This window comes from Eriocheir sinensis, chromosome 29 (assembly GCF_024679095.1).
Source record: "Eriocheir sinensis breed Jianghai 21 chromosome 29, ASM2467909v1, whole genome shotgun sequence".
NCBI classification, from domain to species: domain Eukaryota; kingdom Metazoa; phylum Arthropoda; class Malacostraca; order Decapoda; family Varunidae; genus Eriocheir; species Eriocheir sinensis.
Window position 1 is genome coordinate 292,544 of NC_066537.1, and position 24,957 is coordinate 317,500.

Below are 24,957 nucleotides of genomic sequence, written 5' to 3' on the forward strand. Positions count from 1 at the left end.
GCTTTTGACAAAAAGGGCGACGCCACCGCCTCTACAGTTTACACAATCTTTGTTGAAGAGTCTGTAGCCATCTATGTTGTATTCGGAAATTTAATCAATATAATTTTATGTGATGTCGATAAATGTTTCGGTTATAGCAATTATGTCAATATTTTCTGTTAGAGCAAGACATCTCAGCTCATCAAACTTGTTTTTTTATGCTACACGTATTGAAACTAAGGATTTTTAAGTTATCTAGAGGCTTGGTAATAGAGGTGGTGGTACTTGCGGGATCACGGTTACGAGTTTGTTGCGATGCATGGCGTCTATTTATAGCATCTTCCATTTAGCGTAACCCGTTTCTGGGTCGTGATCTGTAGAGTCCCTCATAGAGTCCCGACAACCTAAGATTTGGACGCCATTATTGGCCCTGTGTTTTCGCCGCGCTTTTCAAACACTAGCACACGGTCTCGCGGCGAAGACAGGGCCAATAATGGCGTCCAAATCTTAGGCTGTCGGGACTCTATCTATCAAGGGACTCTACAGATCATGACCTAGAAACGGGTTACGCTAAATGGAAAAGGCTATTACACGGGCGGGGTGGAGGGGCGTGGCTGAGAGTTGTTTTTTGATCGGGTGTCACGTACTGCGTCGTTGAGGAGCCTTCCGAATCTGGCTGCCCCGATGGGAGACAGGTGTATTCCGTCCCTGTGGAAGAGTTCACTTTGTCCGCTTTCCATCATATTAAGTAAATCTTTAACAGCTGGAAAAGTTCCGTCGGAGTGGAAACTTGCATATGTCACACATATTTTCAAAAAGGGGGACAAGTCTCATCCAGGAAACTATCCACCAATTAGCCTGACATCTATTGTTTGTAAGTTAATGGAGACTGTCATTCGCGACAATATGGTGAAATTCTTCGAAGAAAATAATATAATAAATAATTCGCAACATGGCTTCTGTAGTAAACGTTCGTGTTTGACTAACTTACTTGATTTTTTTCACTATATTTTTGAGGTGTTCGATGAAAGCAGATCAGTAGATATCATATATCTGGATTTTCAAAAGGCATTTGATAAGGTCCCCCACCAACGATTGCTCAGCAAACTATTGGCGCACGGTATCTCGGGTAACATTCACAATTGGCTTGTGGACTGGCTCTCTGAGCGGAAACAGAGAGTAGTTCTAAACGGTGTTACATCTAACTGGCTCGATGTCAGAAGCTGCTTACCTCAAGGATCAGTATTTGGCCCCTTGCTCTTCTTAATTTATGTTAATGATATCGATGATGGGCTCACTTGCAAAGTATCAAAATTTGCTGATGACACAAAAATTGCTAGTAAAGTAACTGCGACACTCGACGAAGAAGCTTCACAATCAGATCTTGATCGACTTGCACGTTGGGCCAATCAATGGCAAATGAAATTTAACGTTGACAAATGTAAAGTGTTGCACATCGGAAAAAATAGCAATCGCGTTTGGTACGTAATGAATGGCCAACAACTTTCTGCAGTAAGTAAAGAAAAGGGTCTTGGAATTACTATATCAAGCGATTTAAAGCCCGGTCAGCATTGTTCAGAGGTAGTTAAAACTGCAAACAAATTAGTTGGCTTCATCGGACGAGTCTTTAATAATAAATCGGAAAAAGTAATATTAAAACTGTTTAATTCGTTGGTTCGACCCGTCTAGAGTACTGTGTACAGTTTTGGTCTCCCTACTACAGAAAAGACATAGAAAAGTTGGAACGGGTTCAACGAAGGGTAACAAAGATGATTCCTAGGTTGAGAAATTTATCATATGAACAAAGGCTAAAAAAAGTAAATTTATTCAGCCTTTCACAACGAAGAATGTGAGGTGATCTAATAGAAGTGTTTAAAATGTTTAAAGGATTCAGTGATATTAATGCGGAAGATTACTTTACAATTGATCGATCAAATAGAACAAGAAGAAATCACAATTTGAAGATAAGTGGTAAAAGATTCTCGTCGTACGAAGCTAAACACTTCTTCTTCAATCGAGTTGTTAATGTTTGGAACTCTCTACCCTGTGATGTCGTTGATAGTACAACAGTTACGGCCTTCAAGAATAGATTAGACAAGTGTTTTGAATCTAACCAACAACTAAGATATTACTCATTGTCGTAATAACGTTAAGTTCTTTCGAATATTGGTGTCCTTGTCCGCTTTTATTGCCCGGTTAGTGGTAGCAGTAATGGTAGTTCTTTCCTCTTTCCTACATAAATTCCATGCAGTTTTTCCATGCTGCATGGTTCTTTTTCCTTTCCTGCCAGCTTTGGCTGGAGGGATGGGGGGGTGGGGAGGAGCCTTCGCCTTTGCTGTCCTTCATCTTCCACCTTTGATTAGATAGTTAGTGTAGCTTGTCACAAACAACCTCGTAAGGACCAGCAGGTCTGCTGTTGTTTGTTCTTCCTTTGTGCAACTTTGTGTTCCTTCTCCTCCTCCTCCTCCCCCTCCTCCTCCTTCTTACCCCTCCTCTTACTCCTTTTTTTCTTCTTATCCCTCCTCTTCCTTCTCCTTCTCCTGCTTTGTCTTCCTCTCCTCCTCCTCCTCCTCTTACCCCTCTTCCTCCTCCTCCTTCCTCCTCCACCTCCTCCATAGCACACAACTCCGTACCACTGTATGAAGAACAAGGCACAGGGGAAGTCACATTCTTTTTATTGGGTAATTTGGAAGCGTTTTGACAGTACCAGCGGCAGCACACACGAACACACGCACACACACTGGTCACCTAACTAACTAACAGCAGGAAGAGAGGCAGGCTTGGGTCACCGCCTGGACTCATTACTACCAAGGGTGCCGCCACGCCTCCTCTTGCAACACAGAACTCGCTGATCTCTGCTCGGAGGGAAGCTTGCTTGTAGGTCAGTGCCGGGGAGGTGGGTGGACTTTACTACTACTGCTGCTGCTGCCTGCTGCTTCTGCTTTTACGCTCCTCCTGCACCAGAATAGAAAGAACATTGTGTCAGTAATTAGAGAGGAGGGAGTGGGGGGAAGGGAATGGAGGAGTGGGAGGTGGAGGGCCTGGCGGAGTTAGTTGAGAAGGGGAAGGAAGGTTAAGTTGGAGATCAGAGAGGAGTGCGAGGGAAGTAAGGCAGTGAAGAGTAAAAAGCTGCAGACCCTTGCTGAGTTAGTTGAGAAGGGAAGGAAGGTTATGTTAGAAGTCAGAGAGGAGTGGGAGGTATACAGGACCTGGCGGAGTTACTTGAGAAGGGAAGGAAGGTTATGTTAGAAGTCAGAGAGGAGTGGGAGGTATACAGGACCTGGCGGAGTTAGTTGAAAAGGGAAGGAAGGTGAAGTCGGGAGTTAGAGAAGAGTGCGAGGGAAGTAAAGTGAGGAAGAGTAAAAAGCTGCAGACCTTTGCTGAGTTTGTTGAGAGGGGAAGGAATGATTGCATGGGAAGGAGGAGGTATACAGACCCTTGTTGAGTTAGTTGAGAGGGGAAGGAATGATTGCATGGGAAGGAGGAGGTATACAGACCCTTGCTGAGTTAGTTGAGAGGGGAAGGAATGATTGCATGGGAAGGAGGGGGTATACAGACCCTTGCTGAGTTAGTTGAGAGGGGAAGGAATGATTGCATGGGAAGGAGGGGGTATACAGACCCTTGCTGAGTTAGTTGAGAGGGGGAAGGAATGATTGCATGGGAAGGAGGGTATACAGACCCTTGCTGAGTTAGTTGAGAGGGGGAAGGAATGATTGCAGGGGAAGGAGGGGGTATACAGACCCTTGCTGAGTTAGTTGAGAGGGGAAGGAATGATTGCATGGGAAGGAGGGGGTATACAGACCCTTGCTGAGTTAGTTGAGAGGGGAAGGAATGATTGCATGGGAAGGAGGGGGTATACAGACCCTTGCTGAGTTAGTTGAGAGGGGGAAGGAATGATTGCATGGGAAGGAGGAGGTATACAGACCCTTGCTGAGTTAGTTGAGAGGGGAAGGAATGATTGCATGGGAAGGAGGGGGTATACAGACCCTTGCTGAGTTAGTTGAGAGGGGGAAGGAATGATTGCATGGGAAGGAGGAGGTATACAGACCCTTGCTGAGTTAGTTGAGAGGGGGAAGGAATGATTGCATGGGAAGGAGGAGGTATACAGACCCTTGCTGAGTTAGTTGAGAAGGGGAAGGAATGTTAAGTTGAAAATCAGAGAGGACTCCACCTGAATGAGGTGGGTTCGGCGCGGCTTGGAAGGCTCCTGAACGAAGCAGTTGAAAGCTACTCTAAAAACTATTCAAAAAACTGCAGGCGAGGGCAAGGCAAAGGCAACCCTTGATCAACCGAACCGTAGCGTCGATGCGGCTTGCAAGCAACTGTAACCAACGACGCCTCCGACAAGCGAACTCATACAACACGACGCGGCCAAACCAGGAGTCACATTTCCATTTTGTACACAAATGCACGCAGTCTATTACCCAAAAAGGACGAACTTAGGGCGTATATTGCAACTGAGAAACCAGATTTGGTAGCCATCACAGAGACTTGGGCCAACTCTGCACATCTAGTATCTGAACTGTCATTTCCCGGGTACGAAAGCTTCCAAAAAAATCGATTGCACAAGAAAGGAGGAGGAGTAATTTGCTACGTAAAAAGTACGCTCCCTGCCATAAAAATAGACAAACAGGACGCAGAGAGTTACGACTCCGTCTATGTGGAAATAACTGCGAATAATAAGAAACTAACACTTGCGACCGTATACAGGCCTCCAAAACAACAGGCAGCCGATGACACTGCCCTGTACGAAGAGCTTCACTCTTTAACACAAAGTAAAGAAGCAATAATAATTGGGGACTTTAATTGCCCTAGCATTGACTGGGGATAACTGACTGGAGATCAAGAGGGTAACAGGCTTATAGAAATGGTGGAGGATTCGTTCCTCACTCAAGTTGTAACTCAACCAACAAGAGAAAACAATCTGCTGGATCTGGTATTAGTAAGCGACCCCGACCTCATTCGCGACTGTGAAGTTGGTGATAGAAGTATCCAAATGAGTCAAGGGTTACAACAAAGGCGATATAAGTATAGTACTGAGAATTAGCCAGCAGGATAGAACACGCAGTAATGGATTTAAATTAGAAAAGTATAGATTTTTTTTATTTTTTTTATTACAGCTAAGGAGACAGTTCAAGGGCGTAAAGAAAAATATTAACAAAAAAAGCCCGTTGCTTACTGCTCCTGAATAGAGGTCAAAGGAGAAATATAGGCAAGCATTGGTTTAGTAATAGGGTGGTGGGGGAATAGAATAGACTCAGCAATCACATAGTTAGTGCAGGGACGATAGCTTGTTTTAAGAGTAGACTTGATAGCTACATGGACGAGGATGAAAGGTGGCAGTGAGGTGTGGGTGAAGTAAGGATACAGGGTACTGGAGCATACGCCCGTACCGAAGGTAAACGAGGATCAAACCTCTACCTGTAACCCCTGAAACTACACCTCACCCATCGTGAGTAGTGGGGGGGATTCTGGAGCTGTCCTGTGTAGACCACCCGGCCTCTTGCAGTTTCCCTATGTTCTTAAGTTCTTATGTTCACTCCTCACCTAGCACAGCCCAGGACATGCCACACCCTGCCCAGACACACACACCAGTCCCCTCACTCCTGCTGTCCCTGTCATAAGTGTTCTGTCCTGTCACTCTCCACCCAGCACAGCCCAGGACATGCCACACCCTGCCCAGACACACGCACCAGTCCCGTCACTCCTGCCGTCCGTCTCACGTGTTCTATCCTACCATTCTCCTCTCATTATAGTGGTGAGTAGGGATGGGCAAGTATCGTTAATTTGAGTACCGGTAGTACCGGTACCGAAAACTCAGGTACCGTTAGTACCGGTACCGGTACCGGTACCCGAAGGAGTATTTTTTTTATCTATGACTTCTGACGAAATTCCCAAATAAATTTTCTGTAAAGAAAACTCTCTCTCTCTCTCTCTCTCTCTCTCTCTCTCTCTCTCTCTCTCTCTCTCTCTCTCTCTCTCTCTCTCTCTCTGAATGAAGTGAATATTTATTTTTTCGAAAAAAAAATAGCATGTATAGTTATTATGGATGTACTCGATCATAGTCTAATAACAATAACAATATTTATTAGCAACCTAAAAAAGAAAAAGAATCGGACATGAAGAATTATCCAGTAACTCCAATAAATAAATAAAATAATAAAATAATGGAAACGGGAGCTGTGATGGAAACGGAAAGCAGAACAAAATGGTGGGAACTTGGGGAGACGGTCAGCGGGGCAGTGACTCAGCGTCTCCAAACAGGGCCCATACCGCGTGATACCACATGGAGGCGGGCGGGCGCCGAACGTCCCTAAGATCCAGACGGTACCAGTACTAGCGGCAATGCGCAGTGCCGAGTGATCATGACGCTTCCCGGCACCCAAGTGATCATGTGGCTTCGCGGTACCAGGTACCGGTACCGGGTACCGCGAAGAATCGATTCCTCGCGGTACCCGGTTCCTGTACCTCGTACCGCGAAGCCTCATGATCACTCGGGTGCCGGGAAGCGTCATGATCACTCGGGTGCCGGGAAGCGTCATGATCACTCGGCACTGCGCATTGCCGCTAGTACCGGTACCGTCTGGATCTTAGTGACGCTCGGCGCTCGCCCGCCTCCATGTGGCATCACGCGGAAATGGCCCTGTATGGAGACGCTGAGTCACTGCCTCGCTGACCGTCTCCCCAAGTTCCCACCATTTTGTCCTGCTCTTCGTTTCCATCACAGCTCCCGTTTCCATTATTTTATTATTTTATTTATTTATTGGAGTTACTGGATAATTCTTGATGTCCGATTCTTTTTCTTTTTTAGGTTGCTAATAAATATTGTTATTGTTATTAGACTATGATCGAGTACCCATATCACCGAGATATCCACTCACTGAGTGGTGATCTCTCTCTCTCTCTCTCTCTCTCTCTCTCTCTCTCTCTCTCTCTCTCTCTCTCTCTCTCTCTCTCTCTCTCTGAATGAAATGAATATTTATTTTTTCGATAAAAAAATAGCATGTATAGTTATTATGGATGTACTCGATCATAGTCTAATAACAATAACAATATTTAGTAGCAACCTAAAAAAAAATCGGACATGAAGAATTATCAATAAATCCAATAAATAAATCCGAGCAATCTGGTACCGGTACCGAGCAATCTGGTACCGGTACCGTACCGTTTAGCTGGTACCGTTAGTACCGGTACTGGTACCGGTACCTGCCCACCCCTAGTGGTGAGTGGTGTACTCACCCGCTGCGGCGGCGGTGGGTGCGGCGGTGGTGGTGTGCAGGGCATTGAGCGCTGCGATCTGCTCCGGGGTGGGGATGAATGCCTTCACAGCTGGCGGGATGAACGCATCAATGGCTGGAGGCAGAGAACACACACCGGGGTTGGCGGACACACACACACACACACACACATATTGTCACACACACACACACACACACACACACACACACACACATATTGTCACACACACATACACACACACACACACACACACACACATATACAGACACACATCACTTCATATTCTTCAAAAAATTAAATATTGATGATTTTTAACTTTTATGTGATTTTTGGCATTTTTAAAATTGTCAAGTGTTTGTCTCTTTTCAGAAATGATGTGCCAAGATTTAAATGACATCACAGCTTGTAGAAAATGCTTGAGGAAAGGCTTGTGCCGGAGGAAGTGTGTGTGTGTGTGTGTGTGTGTGTGTGTGTGTGTGTGTGTCCGAGAGAAAAGCCACTGTACCAGCGGGGGGTCCCACGGGGGCGGGCACAGGGGCGGGGAGGGCCGAGGTGGAGGAGGCAGCCATGGCTACCAGGAGGCAGAAGACCACGAAGGTGCGCATGATGACGTGTGGCGAGCTGTGGGCGGGAGAGGCTGAGACACACACACACACACACACACACACACACACACACACACACCGTCATGACCAGAACAACAATAGTAATGACGGAAATTATTATCAGAAATCATCAGTATTATTCTCATGCTCCCGGCCATGGGCCGTAGTACTAAACATTTTGTCGCTTAAGTTCGCCTATTTGACAAGGCTTTCCTAGGACTTTCGGGCACTTCCAGGGGTATTTTTCTTACCCTGGTGGTAGTTTGACCCTTCTTCTGTTCCATATTGTTGTGATATATTTTTTTCTGTCTTCAACTTCTTCCAGAGTTAATGGTTGAAACACTAGCATATCGGCTATTAAGTAGTCTCTGCTTTGGTTTTCTGTGTTCTGCATAAAGTTTTGGTTTTGTCTTATTTCTGTATATTCTTCACAGTCCAGCAGAAAATGTTCTAAGGTTTCTACTTCTGCTCCACAGCACGGACACTCCTCACTCTTCCTCTGAAACCTGTTCCTCCAGTTTAAAGTTAGGGTGTTAGGTCTTCCTCTTAATATTCATTTTGTACCCAGTGTGTTTAAGTCCTTTTTGTACAATTCATATATTCTTAATGTTGACTTTGTCTGCATTTCGTTTTTCCATTTCTCTAAGTCCCATCTCCTTACTTTTTCTATTATAATACTCTTTGTTAAACTGTCAAGTTGTCATATTTATATTTAGTTCATTCATGGTCATAAAAGTACCTTTGGAAATGCCCCCAACTCCTATGAAAGCCTCGTTAAATGTGTGTGCTTGGGTGCGGAAATACTTAGATAGAGAGGTGGACACAGACGTACAGAACCTTACCTTGAGGGAGAGGAGAGGAGAAGTGTTGTTACTGCTGTGGCGACGGCCTGGGGAGTGAGTGTCCAGCAGCAGATTCAGATGGAGACTACAACTACGCACACACACACACACACACACACATACACACAGTCATCGTCACATGCTGCTGGTAAGACAGAAGGTTTTACGAGCCCATTGTTCTACCACGCGAGGCGGTCATGATGAGACTCTTCATTAGGGGATTACTGACACACACACACACACACACACACACACTCTCTCACACTCTCTCTCTCTCTCTCTCTCTCTCTCTCTCTCTCTCTCTCTCTCTCTTCCATTGTTTCTAGTTTTCTCCTCCTCCTCCTCTGGGCCTAATCTCCTCCCCTTCCCTCCCCCAGTACCGCCATCACCTGACATTGGCCTCACCCCCTCCACCCCCTCCCTCTGCTCACAGGTATGTAAGGCCGCCACAAGACTGCTGGACATAACCTAAGCTAAACAAATAAAATCTTCCTCTCATGCATTTGACTTGTTTAGCTTAGGCTAGGCTAAGTCATGTGTATGTAGGGGAGACCCGGGCTGGTTGTCACACGGGTTGGTTGTCACAAGTGTTGTATTTTCGGTCAATAGAGGGCAGCAGCAGTGTAACCACTGTTGCCATTTATATGCAACCTGCCACATGTCCTGAGCTCCATCAGTAGTTCGTGGGAGTGCTTTCTGTGAATTTTCGCAAGTTTTTCTACTTTTTGCCCTGGTAAGTTAATTTCTGACATCCCACTATATTTGTCACTATAAGTAACTGCCTAAAGACAAAGAAGCTGTAACTGCTGTGTTGAGTAGATATACATTGTTGCTTCAAAAGAGCATATAATTGATTTTTGCTTAACAGCATGTTTGATCTGTTTACATCAATAACTGTACAAAACTCTGTTGGGGCTGGTTGTCACAGAGCATGTGGGGTTGATTGTCACATGTGACAATCAACCCCAATAACAGAATAGCATCATACTATTCATGATATGAAAAGTAATCTTAGATTTCTCCCATTTTGGTAAGTTTAGAAAAGTGTATGGGTTCGTTTTAGTTATCTCCTGGCATTTTATCATAACAAAAACATGTTTAGCGTAGCCTATTCTAAATACCAAGATGAAATTTTCTTTTCATTTTCAACAAGGATGAAACTGGTGTCACTACAGTTCAGAAGCCTGAGAGGGTAGTGGCATGCCGGGGTCACAAGCAAGTGGGATTTCTAACTTCAGGAGAGAGGAACACTTGTCACCATTGCCTGTGCTGTCTCAGATTTGGGTAGGCGGTGGCCGAACTGGTAGCGTACTGGGCCCACATTCACCGCGTGATGGACGACGCGGGTTCGAATCCTCACGCTACCACCTCGGATTTTTCAGTCACCGCCGAGTGGCTTGAAACTACCCACATGCTGTCCTGAAGACCACCCATCAACCCGGACTCTAGAGGAAGCCGTCCAAGCGAATCAAGAACGAGTTCCGGGGGCAGCATGAGCCAATACAAGATGGCGCCACTATAAACACTCGCCTGCGCCAGAACGGGCTGGGCCGACCATCAGGCCCCACCGGGAAGAAGCCTACCGGCGCAAGAGGCTGCAACGTAAAAAAAAAAAAAAAAAAAAAAAAGATACAGGAAATAGTGTCCCACCTTTTTATTTTTTATTTTTCTAAGGGTCTACTTCAAAGATTATTTCCTGAAAGATGCACCTCCAGGCAGTAAAGGTGCAGCCAATCCTTCGGGATGGATGAAAGAAGAAAGCTTCTGCATATTTTTGAAGCATTTTGTTGAAAATATCAGATGCTCAAAGGAGCATCTATGCCTTCTGCTATTAGATAATCATGACTCACACCTTTCCATTGATGGTCTGGATTATGCAAAAGATAATGGATTAATAATGTTCTTTCCACCTCACACCTCTCACCTTCTACAACCTCTTGACAAATCAGTGTATGGGCCATTCAAAAAATTTGTCAACAATTCTTGTGATGCCTGGATGGTTAATCACCCAGGCCAGACAATGGCTATTTATGATATCCCTGGAATCATCAAGACAGCATATTCTCTTGCTGCAACACCAAACAATATCACAGCTGGATTTAGATCAACTGGTATTAGCCCTTTCAATCGAGACATATTCAGTGATGCAGACTTTGCTCCAGGTTATACGACTGATCGTCCGATGATCAATAATGCCACGGTTGCAGATCCTAGTATTGCAGACAACAATGAGGTTGATGATCAACCTAAAACTGATAGAAAGCCTCAGCCTGTGACTGATAAAGACCAACAGTCTGACAGGGATGTTGAACACCAGCCTGTGACAGATAAAGAGGCCGAGCCAGGATCTAGTAATATAATCCCTAATAGGTCTACAACAAAAGAGCCAGGAACAAGCACATCAAATGAAGACAATACTGAAACAACTTCAGAAACTCAAAGTCTAGGTTTGACAACTCCTGAGAACATCAGACCATTCTGCAAAGCAGGACCAAGAAAGAAAGCAAGTACAGGAAACAGTCGTAAGCGTCAAACGGCTGTCCTGACTGATACTCCTGCCAAAGAGTCTTTGAAAGACATGAAGATGGCCTCTAAAGCAAGGAACAACACAGGCAAGAAACTCTTTCAGAAGAAATCAAAGAAAGGAACAAGGAGAAACAGTAGAGGCAAGGGAAAGTCTCAAGCAAGCACACCTGAATCCTCAGAAGATGAAGAATGGTTCTGTCTTGTTTGTATGGAGCCTTATTCCAACAGCAGGCCTGGGGAAAAGTGGGTGCAGTGCCCCAGCTGCAAACTGTGGGCACATGATGACTGTACGCCAGGAGGATCCTCCTATATTTGCCAAAATTGTGATTCGGAATCAGAATGAACCACAATAATTTAATGTTTTTCTGTTATTAGAAGTTTCTTTTCGGAATACATAAATTCCTTGTTTCTGTTTTCATAGTTAAATCAATGAAAGGCAATGGTTCAGTGTTTATAAAGATGGTTAAAGTGAATAATGCAATTTCTTTAGTTATCAATTTTACATGAAACAATCTGGTTTAATTTTTATGTCATACTACTGTAAATCAGGGAGCAATAAAATTCCTGCAGTAATTAGAGCTCACATTTCTTTCAAGTTCATTTACACTTTGGCAAAGCAATTCAACCACCATTGTTCTGCTTTCACAACCTATCTTCAACTATCAAAGGTTCTGCAAGTTTGAAAAGGCAATAAAAATAAGGAAAAGTGGGTAAAATCACAATATTTCTAAGGAAGAAGACTTTCCTGCTCTAAATAATTCTTTATCTGGCATCACAGTGGCTTTTAATGCCATTATAAAAACATTTTTTTTATGTTTTGTGACTTTGTGACAACCAACCCCATATACTGTGACAACCATCCCCATGATAGGGATGGTTGTCACATTATAAAAAATATTTTGTTTTGAAAAATACTCCAAAAGGGTACAAAAGCTGAGGATCACAAATACACCAGTGGATAGCTTAAAGGCCAAACTTATATTTGATCACCGTAATACTTGCCATTATGTTGAATCTTAGACAAAAATAAATAAAATGTGAAAATTGTGACAACCAGCCCCGGTCTCCAACCCTCCGCTCCTCTGTAAATATCCACCCCCCCCCCCCCCTCTTTTCTCAATAAAAAGCCTGAGCCACACCCCTCTGCTCCAGTCTCTGCGTCTCCATATGTCCAATTTTCCCCTTGAGGCTGCGTCCACTCCCTGCCTCCATCACTCCCAGGTTTTCTCTGCTCCATGCATTAAGGGGACAACTCTTTTTTGGCTCATTAAAAATAGATAAATTCACACACACACAGGTAAATAGATGGACACACACACACACACACACACACACACACACACACACACACACACACACACACACAGATAGATAGGTTCCATTTCTCTCGACTTCAAAATGCCTCACTTTTATAAACTCCCACGATCAAAAGCTCCAGGAATTTTCACGTATAAATTCTCATAAAATGTTTCAATTTCCTCAAAAGCTTGTATGTAAATTCCCTCAAAATGTCTATAAAACTTCCTCTCAAGACTTGTGTTAGTGCATCTATGTGTCGTGATATTTCTCGTCGCACACAAATTCTCCCCCGACCTCTTGCGTACCTAGCGTCCCTTACAAACAGGTCATCTCTGGGTGGGCATTCTCAAACTCTTCCACCTCTCACACCAACTATTTTCAAAGGCCTAAAAAGGAGATCAATTGGGTTCTCACAAGTGTTTTCCTAGGTTCACGGCACAGCGGAAGGCTTAAACTACCATCAGGGTCATTAAACTACTCCTGGAAATGCCCTAAAGTCAATAGAAAACCGTGTCAAATGTGTGGCCTCTGTTTTTTTTGTATGTTTTTTCAGCAGAGGAGACAGTGCAAGGGCGTAAAAAAAAAAAAGAAATCAGTGAAAAAAAAAAGCCCGCTGCTTACTGCTCCTGAATAGAGTAGAGTGGCCAAAAAAAGAAATCAATTTCGGGAGGAGAGGTGTCCTGATACCCTCCTCTTGAAAGAGTTCAAGTCTTAGGCAGGAGGAAATACAGATGAAGGAAGATTGTTCCAGAGTTTACTAGCGTAAGGGATGAAAGAGTGAAGATGCTGGTTAACTCTTGCATAAGGGGTTTGGACAGTATAGGGATGAGCTTGATCAGAAAGTCGTGTGAGGCGAGGCCGCAGGAGGAGGGAGGCATGCAGTTAGCAAGTTCAGAAGAGCAGTCAGCATGAAAATATCGATAGAAGATAGAAAGAGAGGCAACATCGCGACGGAATTTAAGAGGTAGAAGACTATCACTAAGAGGAGGAGAGCTGATGAGACGATGAGCCTTGGACTCCACTCTGTCCAGAAGAGCTGTGTGAGTGGAGCCCCCCCACACGTGAGATGCATGCTCCATACGAGGGCGGACAAGGCCCTTGTATATGGATAGCAACTGTGTGGGGGAGAAGAACTGGCGGAGACGATACAGATAGCCCAACCTCGAGGAAGCTGATTTAGTGAGAGAGGAGATGTGAAGTTTCCAGTTAAGATTTTGAGTTAAGGATAGACCGAGGATGTTTAGTGTTGAAGAGGGTGACAGCTGAGTGTTGTCGAAGAATAGGGGATAGGTGTTTGGAAGATTGTGTCAAGTTGATAGGTGGAGAAATTAAGTTTTTGAGGCATTGAAGGACACAAGGTTCCTTCTACCCCAATCGGAAATGATAGCAAGGTCTGAGGTTAAGCGTTCTGCAGCCTCCAGTCTGGAGTCATGTACTACCTGTTGTGATGGTCTTCAATTGAAAGAAGTTGAATAATGCAGAGTGGAGTCGTCAGCGTATGAGTGAACAGGACAGTTTGTTATGGAAAGAAGGTCATTGATGAATAACAGGAAGAGAGTGGGTGATAGGACAGAGCCCTGTGGAACACCACTGTTGATAGGTTTAGGGGAAGAACAGTGACCGTCTACCACCGCAGAGATAGAACGGCCGGAAAGGAAACTGCAGATAAAGGAACAGAGAGAGGGATAGAATCCGAAAGAGGGCAGTTTAGAAAGCAAAGACTTGTGCCAGACTCTATCGAAGGCTTTCGATATGTCTAGCGCAACTGAGAAAGTTTCACCAAAACGGCTAAGAGAGGATGACCAAGAGTCAGTTAAGAGAGCAAGAAGATCGCCAGTTGAACGGCCCTTATGGAACCCATACTGGCGATCAGATAGCAGGTTAGAAGTGGAAAGGTGCTTTTGAATCTTCCGGTTAAGGATTGATTCAAAAGCTTTAGATAGACAGGAAAGTAAAGCTAAAGGGCGGTAGTTTGAGGGATTGGAACGGTCACCCTTCTTAGGCACAGGCTGTACGAAGGCGTACTTCCAGCAGGAAGGAAAGGTAGATGTTGATAGGCAGAGACGAAAGAGTTTGACCAGGCAGGGTGTCAGCACGGAAGCACAGTTTTCCAGCCTCTTCATGGGCTGTACACTGCACCAGGTCTCCTCTTTCTCTTCTCTAAGGGACACAAACTCAGCAGCGTTTCCATTCTCTCCTCCTGTGTCACGTCTGCTAGGCTTGGCACCACTCCTCTCGCTGGTCCATGAACTCTTGCAGTTTTCTGAGTATCACCAGGTCACCTTTTTCTCTTCTCTCTCCTCCTGGGAACACAAACTCAGCCTTTCCATTCTCTCCTGTGTCACATATGCTACGCTTGCCATCACTCTTCTCGATGGTTCCTGGATTATTGTAGTTTTCCGACCACCACTGCATAAGATCAGCTGCTTCTTCTTATCCTCGTCCATGCTATATGATGTCGACCTTGTGTTGGTGAGCAGCTTCCACACCTCTCTCGTTGGCTTGCTCATGGGGGACTCTCTGGCGACAAGTTGTTTTGGAATGTGTCATCACCTGAATCTTTCCCCTCCTGCGCCTTAGTGATTTTGATGGCTTCCTATATAGTAATTTTCGCCGGATCTCCGCTCCCTTCGCCCAACTCAATAACTTTAGATTTCTTAACGCTAAACTCAACTTCCAACTCTGTGCTGTGCTGTGTGTGTGTGTGTGTGTGTGTGTGTGTGTGTATGTTTTAAGTCTTGGCCTATTGCGCCGGTAGGCTTCTTCCCGGTGGATCCTGATGGTCGGCCCAAGGCTTCTTCCCGGTGGATCCTGATGGTCGGTCCAAGGCTTCTTCCCGGTGGGGCCTGATGGTCGGCCCAGCCCGTTCTGGCGCAGGCGATTGTTTATAGTGGTGACATCTTGCATTGGCTCATGCTGCCCTCCCGGAGCTCATCTTTAATCCTGGAATCTCGAGTCCGGGTTGATAGGTGGTCTTCTGGACAGCATGTGGGTAGCTTTAAGACACTCGGCGACGGCTGAAAAATCCCAGCTTGGTGGCACCGGGCGGGGATTGAACTCGCGTCCACCTGAACGCGGGGCAGTCTCGCTATCCGTTCAGCCACCGCGTGTGTGTGTGTGTGTGTGTGTGTGTGTGTGTGTGTGTGTGTGTGTGTGACATAACTGCATGTCTTTTTATTTTTCATGCAATTAAAAGAACTACAAAATTGATGCTCTCTCTCTCTCTCTCTCTCTCTCTCTCTCTCTCTCTCTCTCTCTCTCTCTCTCTCTCTCTCTCTCTCTCTCTCTCTCTCTCTCTCTCTCTCTCTCTCTCTCTCTCTCTCTCTCTCTCTCTCTCTCTCTCTCTCTCTCTCTCTCTCTTACTCACACACACACACACACACACACACACACACACACACACACACACACACACACACACACACACACACACACACACACACACACACACACACACACACACACACACACACACACACACACACACACACAGATAAACACACACACACACACACACACACACACACACACACACACACACACACACACATGTCAGTTCCTCCCTGTCCTGGCTTAGTGTCTTCAGCAACACTCTCCAAGAGGCTTAGGTATGACCCTCCGTGTGTGTGTGTGTGTGTGTGTGTGTGTGTGTGTGAGAGAGAGAGAGAGAGAGAGAGAGAGAGAGAGAGAGAGAGAGAGAGAGAGAGAGAGAGGTGGGGGGTGGGGGGGTAGGAGACAGACGGACAGACAGGGAGGGAGAAGGAGACAGACAGACAGACAGAGGGAGGGAGAAGGAGACAGACAGACAGACAGAGGGAGGGAGAAGGAGACAGACAGACAGACAGAGAGAGGGAGAAGGAGACAGACAGACAGACAGAGGGAGGAGACAAACAGACAGACAGAGGGAGGGAGAAGGAGACAGACAGACAGACAGACAGAGGGAGGGAGAAGGAGACAGACAGACAGACAGAGGGAGGGCGAAGGCGACAGACAGACAGACAGAGGGAGGGAGAGAAGGGGACAGACAGACAGACAGTGGGAGGGAGAAGGAGACAGACGCACAGACAGAGGGAGGGAGAAGGAGACAGACACAGACAGAGGGAGGGACAAGGAGACAGACAGACAGACAGAAGGAGGGAGAAGGGGACAGACACACAGACAGAGGGAGGGAGAAGGAGACAGACAGACAGACAGACAGAGGGAGGGAGAAGGAGGCAGACAGACAGAGGGAGGGAGAAGGGGACAGACAGACAGACAGAAGGAGGGAGAAGGAGACAGACAGACAGACAGAGGGAGGGAAAAGGAGACAGACAGACAGACAGAGGGAGGGAGAAGGAGACAGACAGACAGACAGACAGAGGGAGGGAGAAGGAGACAGACAGACAGAGGGAGGGAGAAGGGGACAGACAGACAGCCAGACAGAGGGAGGGAGAAGGGGACAGACAGACAGACAGAGGGAGGGAGAAGGAGACAGACAGACAGACAGAGGGAGGGAGAAGGGGACAGACAGACAGACAGAGGGACGGAGAAGGAGACAGACTGACAGACAGAGGGAGGGAGGAGACAGACAGACAGAGGGAGGGAGAAGGATACAGACAGACAGACAGAGGGAGGAGGAGACAGACAGACAGACAGAGGGAGGAGAAGGAGACAGACAGACAGACAGACAGAGGGAGAGAGAAGGAGACAGACAGACAGACAGAGGGAGGGAAAAGGAGACAGACAGACAGACAGAGGGAGGGAGAAGGAGACAGACAGACAGACAGAGAGAGAAGGAGACAGACAGACAGACAGAGGGAGGAAACATGGAAACATGGACTAGCAGGCAGCAGAAAGTCTGTTGGCTCATTACTAGGCTGCCTGCGTTCAGTGATTTAATCAATCCGTTTGCCATTGGTTGGCTTGCAGGGAAGGATTAAAGCACTTGTGTATTTACTCTTGGGAACGTTCAGTTCACTCCCGATGCAGCAAAGTGGCGATCAATGCGTTTCTTGAAGGAGTTGATGGTCTCTGCGCTAACCACTTCTGCAGGAAGGCTGTTCCAGTGGCGAACAACTCTATTCGAGAAATAACTCCTGCCGATGTCGGTATTGCATCGCTTTGCTTGAATTGTTTTTCCGTTGTTTCTTGTTCTCAGATTAGTTTGTAGCGTGAAGAGTTTGGGGTGATCAACGTTGCTGTGTTTGTTCAGGTACTTAAAGACTTGTATCATGTCTCCCCGCAGTCGTCTCTTTTCCAACGTGAAGAGGTTGAGTCGCTCGAGTCGTTCTTCATAGGGTTTCGTCCTCAGTGATGGTATCATCTTCGTGGCGCGGCGCTGTACTCTCTCAAGTAATTCAATGTCTTTCCTGTAATTAGGAGACCAGAATTGCACGGCGTATTCCAGGTGGGGCCTTACCAGCGAATTATACAAGGATAACATAACTCCCGGCGTCTTGTATTCGAAGTTCCTCGATATGAACCCAAGCATTGTATTGGCTTTCTTACAGGCGGACTTGCAGTGTTTTGTTTGTTTCAAGTCACTGCTGATGGTGACCCCGAGGTCTCTTTCCTCTTGCACAACATGTAGTGGTTCGCTACCCATGTGGTATGTGTGGTTGCTGTTTCTAGATCCGATATGCATTACTTTACATTTGGTAGTGTTGAAGGACATCTGCCACTTTTCTGACCAACAAGTGATCAGGTCCAGGTCTCTCTGGATAATTTCGCAGTCTGCCGTCGTGAGGGCCTTCCCACCCACCTTTGTGTCGTCGGCAAACTTTGAAAGATTGGATTTTAATCCTAGTTCTAGGTCGTTGATATATATGGTGAAGAGTTTGGGTCCCAGCACTGACCCCTGTGGCACTCCACTTGTGACCGGGAGCCACTCGGAGGCCTGTCCGTTGAGTACAACTCGTTGTTTTCTTCCAGTGAGCCAGTCTTTGATCCACGCTGTCAGATTGTCGCCTAACCCCGCCGACTTAAGTTTCTTGAGGAGTCTTTCGTGTGGCACTTTGTCAAAGGCTTTTTGAAAGTCTAGATATATAACATCGCTGGGGATATGATTATCCCAGTTTTCATAGATACCTTGGAAGAAGTCCAGTAAATTGGTTAAGCATGAGCGCTTGTTCCTGAAACCGTGCTGAGCATCGGAAATGTTGTTGTCTTCAAGGAACCTAACGAGTTTGTCTCTGATAATCTTCTCGAGGATTTTTCCCGCCACTGAGGTCAAGCTGATTGGTCTGTAGTTTGAGGCCACGCTTTTGTCTCCCTTTTTGTAGATCGGTGTTACGTTCGCTTGTTTCCAGTCTTTCGGGACTTTGTTTTGTTGTAGGGACAGATTGTAGATGGCGGTGAGGAGCGTAAGCAACAGAAGCGCCGAAGTCTTCCTCAAACTATATTTAGCATTAGTTAGACCTCATCTTGACTATGCAGTTCAGTTCTGGTCACCTTACTATAGAATGGATATCAAAATGTTAGAATTAGTGCAGAGGAGGATGACTAAGATGATTCAGGGGTTGAGAAACTTGCCATACGAGGAAAGACAAACATTTAAACTTGCATTCTCTAGAAAGGCGAAGGGTGCGTGGAGACATGATCGAGGTTTGTAAATGGATGAAGGGCTTTAATAAGGGAGATATTCATAAGGTTTTGTTGGTAAGAGAACCGGGTAGGACACGAAGTAACGGGTTTAAACTGGATAAATTCATATTCAACAGGGACATAGGCAAAAATTGGTTTACTAACAGGGTGGTGGATGAGTGGAATAGGCTTAGCAGTCATGTGGTGAGTGCCATTACAATTGTCACATTAAAAAATAGACTAGATAAATTCATGGACAGCGATATAAGGTGGGGTTAGATACACGGGAGCTTAGGGTCAAAGGAGCTGCCTTGTATAGGCCTACCGGCCTCTTGCAGACTCCTACGTTCCTATGTTCTTCTTCTTCTAACTTCTCCTTCCCTTCCTCCCTGACGGACATGTCTTTTCCTCTCTCTCTCTCTCTCTCTCTCTCTCTCTCTCTCTCTCTCTCTCTCTCTCTCTCTCTCTCTCTCTCTCTCTCTCTCTCTCTCTCTCTCTCTCTCTCTCTCTCTCTCTCTCTCTCTCTCTCTCTCTCTCTCTCTCTCTCTCTCTCTCTCTCTCTCTCTCTCTCTCTCTCTCTTTTGAGAGGCCTTGCCTGCGGCAAGGCCTCTGCAGGCTGGACACCATGAAGGTGTCCTACAGGAGCGACGGCTGCCTCAGGAGGCGCCGTGAGATCGCCAAGTTTACTTTCCCCCGCACCGGCTGGCAGTGCGCCGAGGGGATAGAGGCCTGCGAGGCTGAGGGCGCCCTGAGCGTGCCCTTGGCCAGGCTCAGAAAGAAGGACGGCAGCAGGACCGTCCAGCTGCACTGCAGCTCCGGAAAGAAGACCTTGATCAGAACCACCATGACTCTGGGCAGGTTTCTTGACAATTTGACCTTCCTGCATTTCTCGATGTTCTGCGACGGCGGAGACCCCGGAGGCGCCTACACCAGCATGCGGTGCAACGGGCGCCGCTGTGGGGAGGCGGCGCGGCCCGCAATGTGCCCCCAGGTCCGTGTTGGGGGGGCAGCCCCAGGTCTGGTGACCCCAGCCCGGGATGACGGGCGGCAGGCAGCCAATGACCTGACCCTAGCCTCCACTGCCCGGGCTGACGGGGGGCAGGCAGCCAATGACCTGACCCTAGCCTCCACTGCCCGGGCTGACGGGGGGCAGGCAGCCAATGACCTGACCCTAGCCTCCACTGCCCGGGCTGACGGGGGGCAGGCAGCCAGTGACTTGACCCCAGCCTCCACTGCCCGGGCTGATGGAGGGCAGGGTGTCAATGACCTGACCCCAGCCTCCACTGCCCGGGCTGATGGGGGGCAGGGTGTCAATGACTTGACCCCAGCCTCCACTGCCCGGGCTGATGGGGGGCAGGGTGTCAATGACCTGACCCCAGCCTCCACTGCCCAGGCTGACGGGGGGCAGGGTGACAGTGACCTGACCCCTGCCTCCACTGGCCGGGCTGACGGGGGGCAGGCAGCCAGTGACCTGAACCCAGCCTCCACTGCCCGGGCTGACGGGGGGCAGGCAGCCAGTGACCTGAACCCAGCCTCCACTGCCCGGGCTGACGGGGGGCAGGCAGCCAGTGACCTGAACCCAGCCTCCACTGCCTGGCTGACGGGGGCCGGCAGCCAGTGACCTTAACCCAGCCTCCACTGCCCGGGCTGACGGGGGGCAGGCAGCCAGTGACCTGAACCCAGCCTCCACTGCCCGGGCTGACGGGGGGCAGGCAGCCAGTGACCTGACCCCAGCTTCGAGCGACGAGACAAATAACGACAAAGATGCCAGCGCCCCGACCCCTGCCTCCACAAGACATACTAATGCCATCACCCCTGCCAGAAGTGATAAGGCCTATGGTGTGGGGGAGGTCGGTGCCGTGATGACCCCGGCCTCTAACCATGAGGAACATGCTGGGAGGGAACCCAGCGAGGCGACCCCGGACCATACCAACCAGACTCTCCGCCGGCGGGTGAGGCGCAGCCGGGCGGCCAAGAGCACCAAACGGCACGCCCAGGGCAGGGACGCGCCCCACACCTGGGAGGACGTGTTCATTGACGTCACGGCGATCTGTGCCATCGTCGTGTCCAGCGTCCTGGTGTACCACATGTGGTGGTGAGGCGCGACGCCTCCCAAGATGCGCGGCGCCACCACGCCTGCATGGAGCCCTTGCTGGGCACACCTATATATATCTCTCTCTCTCTCTCTCTCTCTCTCTCTCTCTCTCTCTCTCTCTCTCTCTCTCTCTCTCTCTCTCTCTCTCTCTCTCTCTCTCTCTCTCTCTCTCTCTCTCTCTCTCTCTCTCTCTCTCTCTCTACCCCGGCTGGGGTTATTCTTATTTTTTATAAAAGCAAACAATTTGACATCCGGAACTGTTCATAAAACATAGGGGCCTATACCTTCCAGTGCCCAGGCCTAACTGTGCAAATGCAAATGAGGAGGAGGAGGTGAAGAAAAAGAAGATAGGAAAAAAAAGTTGGTGGTGGTGATGCAGATGGAGGAGGAGGAGGAAGAGGAAGAAGAAGAAGAAGAAGAAGAAGAAGAAGAAGAAGAAGAAGAAGAAGAAGAAGAAGAAGAAGAAGAGGAGGAGGAGGAGGAGGAGGAAGCAAGAGGATCATTTGCAAGGATTGGAGGAGAGGAAGATTTGTATAAGGACAAGCAAACACACACACACACACACACACACACACACACACACACACACACACACACACACACACACACACACACACACACACACACACACACACACACACACACACACACACACACATATCCTCCCTTTCCCCTCATGTATTTTACCTTCTCTTCATTTTTCTCAACTTCCTCCTCTCTACGTCTTCTTGGTGCAGTGATTAGCGTGCGTAACTGCGAATCTGCGTGTTTGGGCTCGAATCCTATCCTGGGTAGCCAACACGTAGCCCCTCCAGCTGTCAATCCTTCCACCCTATCCCCCTCCTTTCCTTCCCTCCCTCCAGGCCCTTCCCTCCCTCCCTCCACTTTCTGGCTAGCATATAATTGGGTTCATTGGTAAAACTGGGGAAGCAAATTGACCTCTCTTACGGCCACCTCATTAGATTATTTTTGTGAGCAGCGAGTAGCGGGCTTTTTTTTATTATTGTTTACTTTTTTGTGCCCTTGAGCTGTCTCCTTTGTTGTAAAAAAAAAAAAAAAAATGTCACAGACGCCTTGTCTCGGGATGTGCTCTTTTTACACAACACCGCAGGCTCAAGGGGCGATGAGACGGAGATTAGCACTGAGGCTACGCGCTGGTAAATGTTTGTCCTCAACTTTATCTTTACCCGCATATCCTACTCCCTCCTTGCACCCTATCCCCCTCCTTTCCCTCCCTCCCTCCCTCCTCCTTGCACCCTATTCCCCTCCTTTCCCTTCCTCCCTCCTTCCTCCTTGCACCCTATTCTCCTCCTTTTCCTCCCTCCCTCCCTCCTCCTTGCACCCTATCCCCCTCCTTTTCCTCCCTCCCTCCATTCCCTCTCCCTCCATTCCCTTCCCCCTCACATCTAAAAGGGCATTTCTCTCCTCCTCCCTCCCTCATCTCCCTCCAGCCTCCTCTCCTTTTCCCTCCCTCTCCTGTACCTTCCCATTCTTTCCCTCCTTTCCCTCCCTCCCTCCCTCCATTCCCTTTCCCCTCACATCTAAAAGGGCATTTCTCTCCTCCCTCTCCCTCCCTCATCTCCCTCAAGCCTCCTCACCTTTTCCCTCCCTCTCCTGTACCTTCCCTTGCTTTCCCCTCCTTGTCCCCCCTTCCTTTCCCTCCCCCCCTCTATTCCCTTTCCCCTCACATCTAAAAGGCCATATCTCTCTCTCTCCCTCCAACCTCTTCACCTTTTCCGTACCTCCCTACCTCTCCTGTACCTTCCCCATGCTGCCCTTTACCCTCCCTGCCTTCCCCCCCCCCCCCCATCCCCGCACACATTTATAAGGGCATCTCTCTCTCCCCTTTATTGAAATTCCTCGCCTGTCCCGCCGCGGCCTCCCCTTCACGAGGATTTTCCCGCGTGAGTCCTGACGGGAATGTTGACTCAGCATGTGGGAGAGGTAGCCGTCACGGGGCGTCACGGGCGGTCTGTGTGTCTGTCTGTATGATGGTCTGTTGGTGGTTTGTCTGTCTGTCTGTCTTTTGGTCTCCCGGTTTGTCAGTCTGTCTGTCTTTTGGTCTCTCGGTTTGTCTGTCTGTCTGTCTTTTGGTCTCTCGGTTTGTCTGTCTGTCTGTCTTTTGGTCTCTCGGTTTGTCAGTCTGTCTGTCTTTTGGTCTCTCGGTTTGTCTGTCTGTCTGTCTTTTGGTCTCTCGGTTTGTCTGTCTGTCTGTCTTTTGGTCTCTCGGTTTGTCAGTCTGTCTGTCTTTTGGTCTCTCGGTTTGTCTGTCTGTCTGTCTTTTGGTCTCTCGGTTTGTCTGTCTGTCTGTCTTTTGGTCTCCCGGTTTGTCAGTCTGTCTGTCTTTTGGTCTCTCGGTTTGTCTGTCTGTCTGTCTTTTGGTCTCTCGGTTTGTCTGTGTCTGTCTTTTGGTCTCCCGGTTTGTCAGTCTGTCTGTCTTTTGGTCTCTCGGTTTGTCTGTCTGTCTGTCGAACTTTCTTGCTGTCTGTCACTTCCCTCTTTCTACCTTTTCCTCCCTTTTCCTCCTTCTTTCTTTTCATTTTCTCTTCCTCTTCCTCCTTCTCTTCTTGGTCTATCTGTTGGTCTGACGAACTTTCTTGCTGTCTATCTCTGTCTTCTCCTGTCTGTCACTTCCCTCTTTCTACCTTTTCCTACTTTCTTTTTTCTTTCTTTTTTCTCTTCCTCCTTCTCTTCTTGGTCTGTTTGTTTGTCTGTCAATCTTCCTTGCTGTCTGTCTCTGTCTGTCTTTTCCTGTCTGTCATTTCCTTCTTCTGTCCCTCTCCTCCCGTATATTCTCTCTCTCTCTCTCTCTCTCTCTCTCTCTCTCTCTCTCTCTCTCTCTCTCTCTCTCTCTCTCTCTCTCTCTCTCTCTCTCTCTCTCTCTCTCTCTCTCTCTCTGTTGTCCTTTCCTCCTCCTCCTCCTCCTCCTCCTCCTCTCCTTCATTCTTTCCACCATTTCCTCCTTCCTACCATACCCTCCCTCTTTCCTTCCCCGTTTCCTTCCTTCCTTCCTTCCTTCACGTTCTTACTTTCATTCCTTTCTTCTTTATTCAATCACTTCCTTCTTCCTTCCCTCTCCTCCTTCCTTCCTCCTCTCTTTTCGTTTTCCCTTCCTCCTCCTCCTCCTCCTCTCCTTCATTCTTTCCATCAGTCCCTCCTTCCTTCCGTACCCTTCCTTCTTCCTTCTCCCTCCTTCCTTCACTCCTACTTTCCTTCCATCCTGTCTGTGTGTCGGTCTATGTTAGTTGGTCTGCCTGTCTGTCTGTCTGTTTGTCTCATCGGTATTTTTCTCTCTCTACCCCACACTTTTCTTTTTTTCCCTTTTATTATTTTTTTACCTCAAAGTTCAAATTGTCGCTGGTTTTTTTTTTTTTTTTTTTTTTAGTTTCGTTTCAGTATCGTCATAATTCTTGTGCTTTTTTTTCTCTCTGATGAGTTGTGTGGTGTGGAAGTCTTTTGGTGTGAGAGGAGGAGGAGGAGGAGGAGGAGGAGGAGGAGGAGATCTAAATTCTTAACACACCTTCGTGACACCTTAACCTTTCCCTTCTTCCTTTCCTCCTTTCCTTCCTTCCCCCCTTTCTGCCATCCATCATTCTCTCCTTCCTTCCTTCTCTTCCTTCCTTCTTTTCTTCCATCCATTAATTATAAATCCCTTCTTCATAACTCTCCTTCCTTCCTTCTTTCCGTTCCTTCCTTCCTTCCTTCCTTCCTTTTTTCCTTCCTTCCTTTCTTTTTTCCTTCCTTCCTTCCTTCCTTCCTTCCTGCGTTCCATCATTTCATCATTCCTACCTTTCTTTCCTTCCTTCTTTTT

General features: G+C 47.5%; 1 long non-coding RNA gene across 1 annotated transcript; it reads left to right on the top strand.

The window, feature by feature from the left end:
* Positions 1-3,001: 3,001 nt before the first annotated feature.
* LOC127005292 (uncharacterized) lies at positions 3,002-3,992 on the top strand. Its single transcript, XR_007758416.1, has 3 exons — positions 3,002-3,147; positions 3,219-3,588; positions 3,895-3,992. It is a non-coding gene; the product is annotated as an uncharacterized LOC127005292 (long non-coding RNA).
* The last annotated feature ends 20,965 nt before the right edge of the window (positions 3,993-24,957 follow it).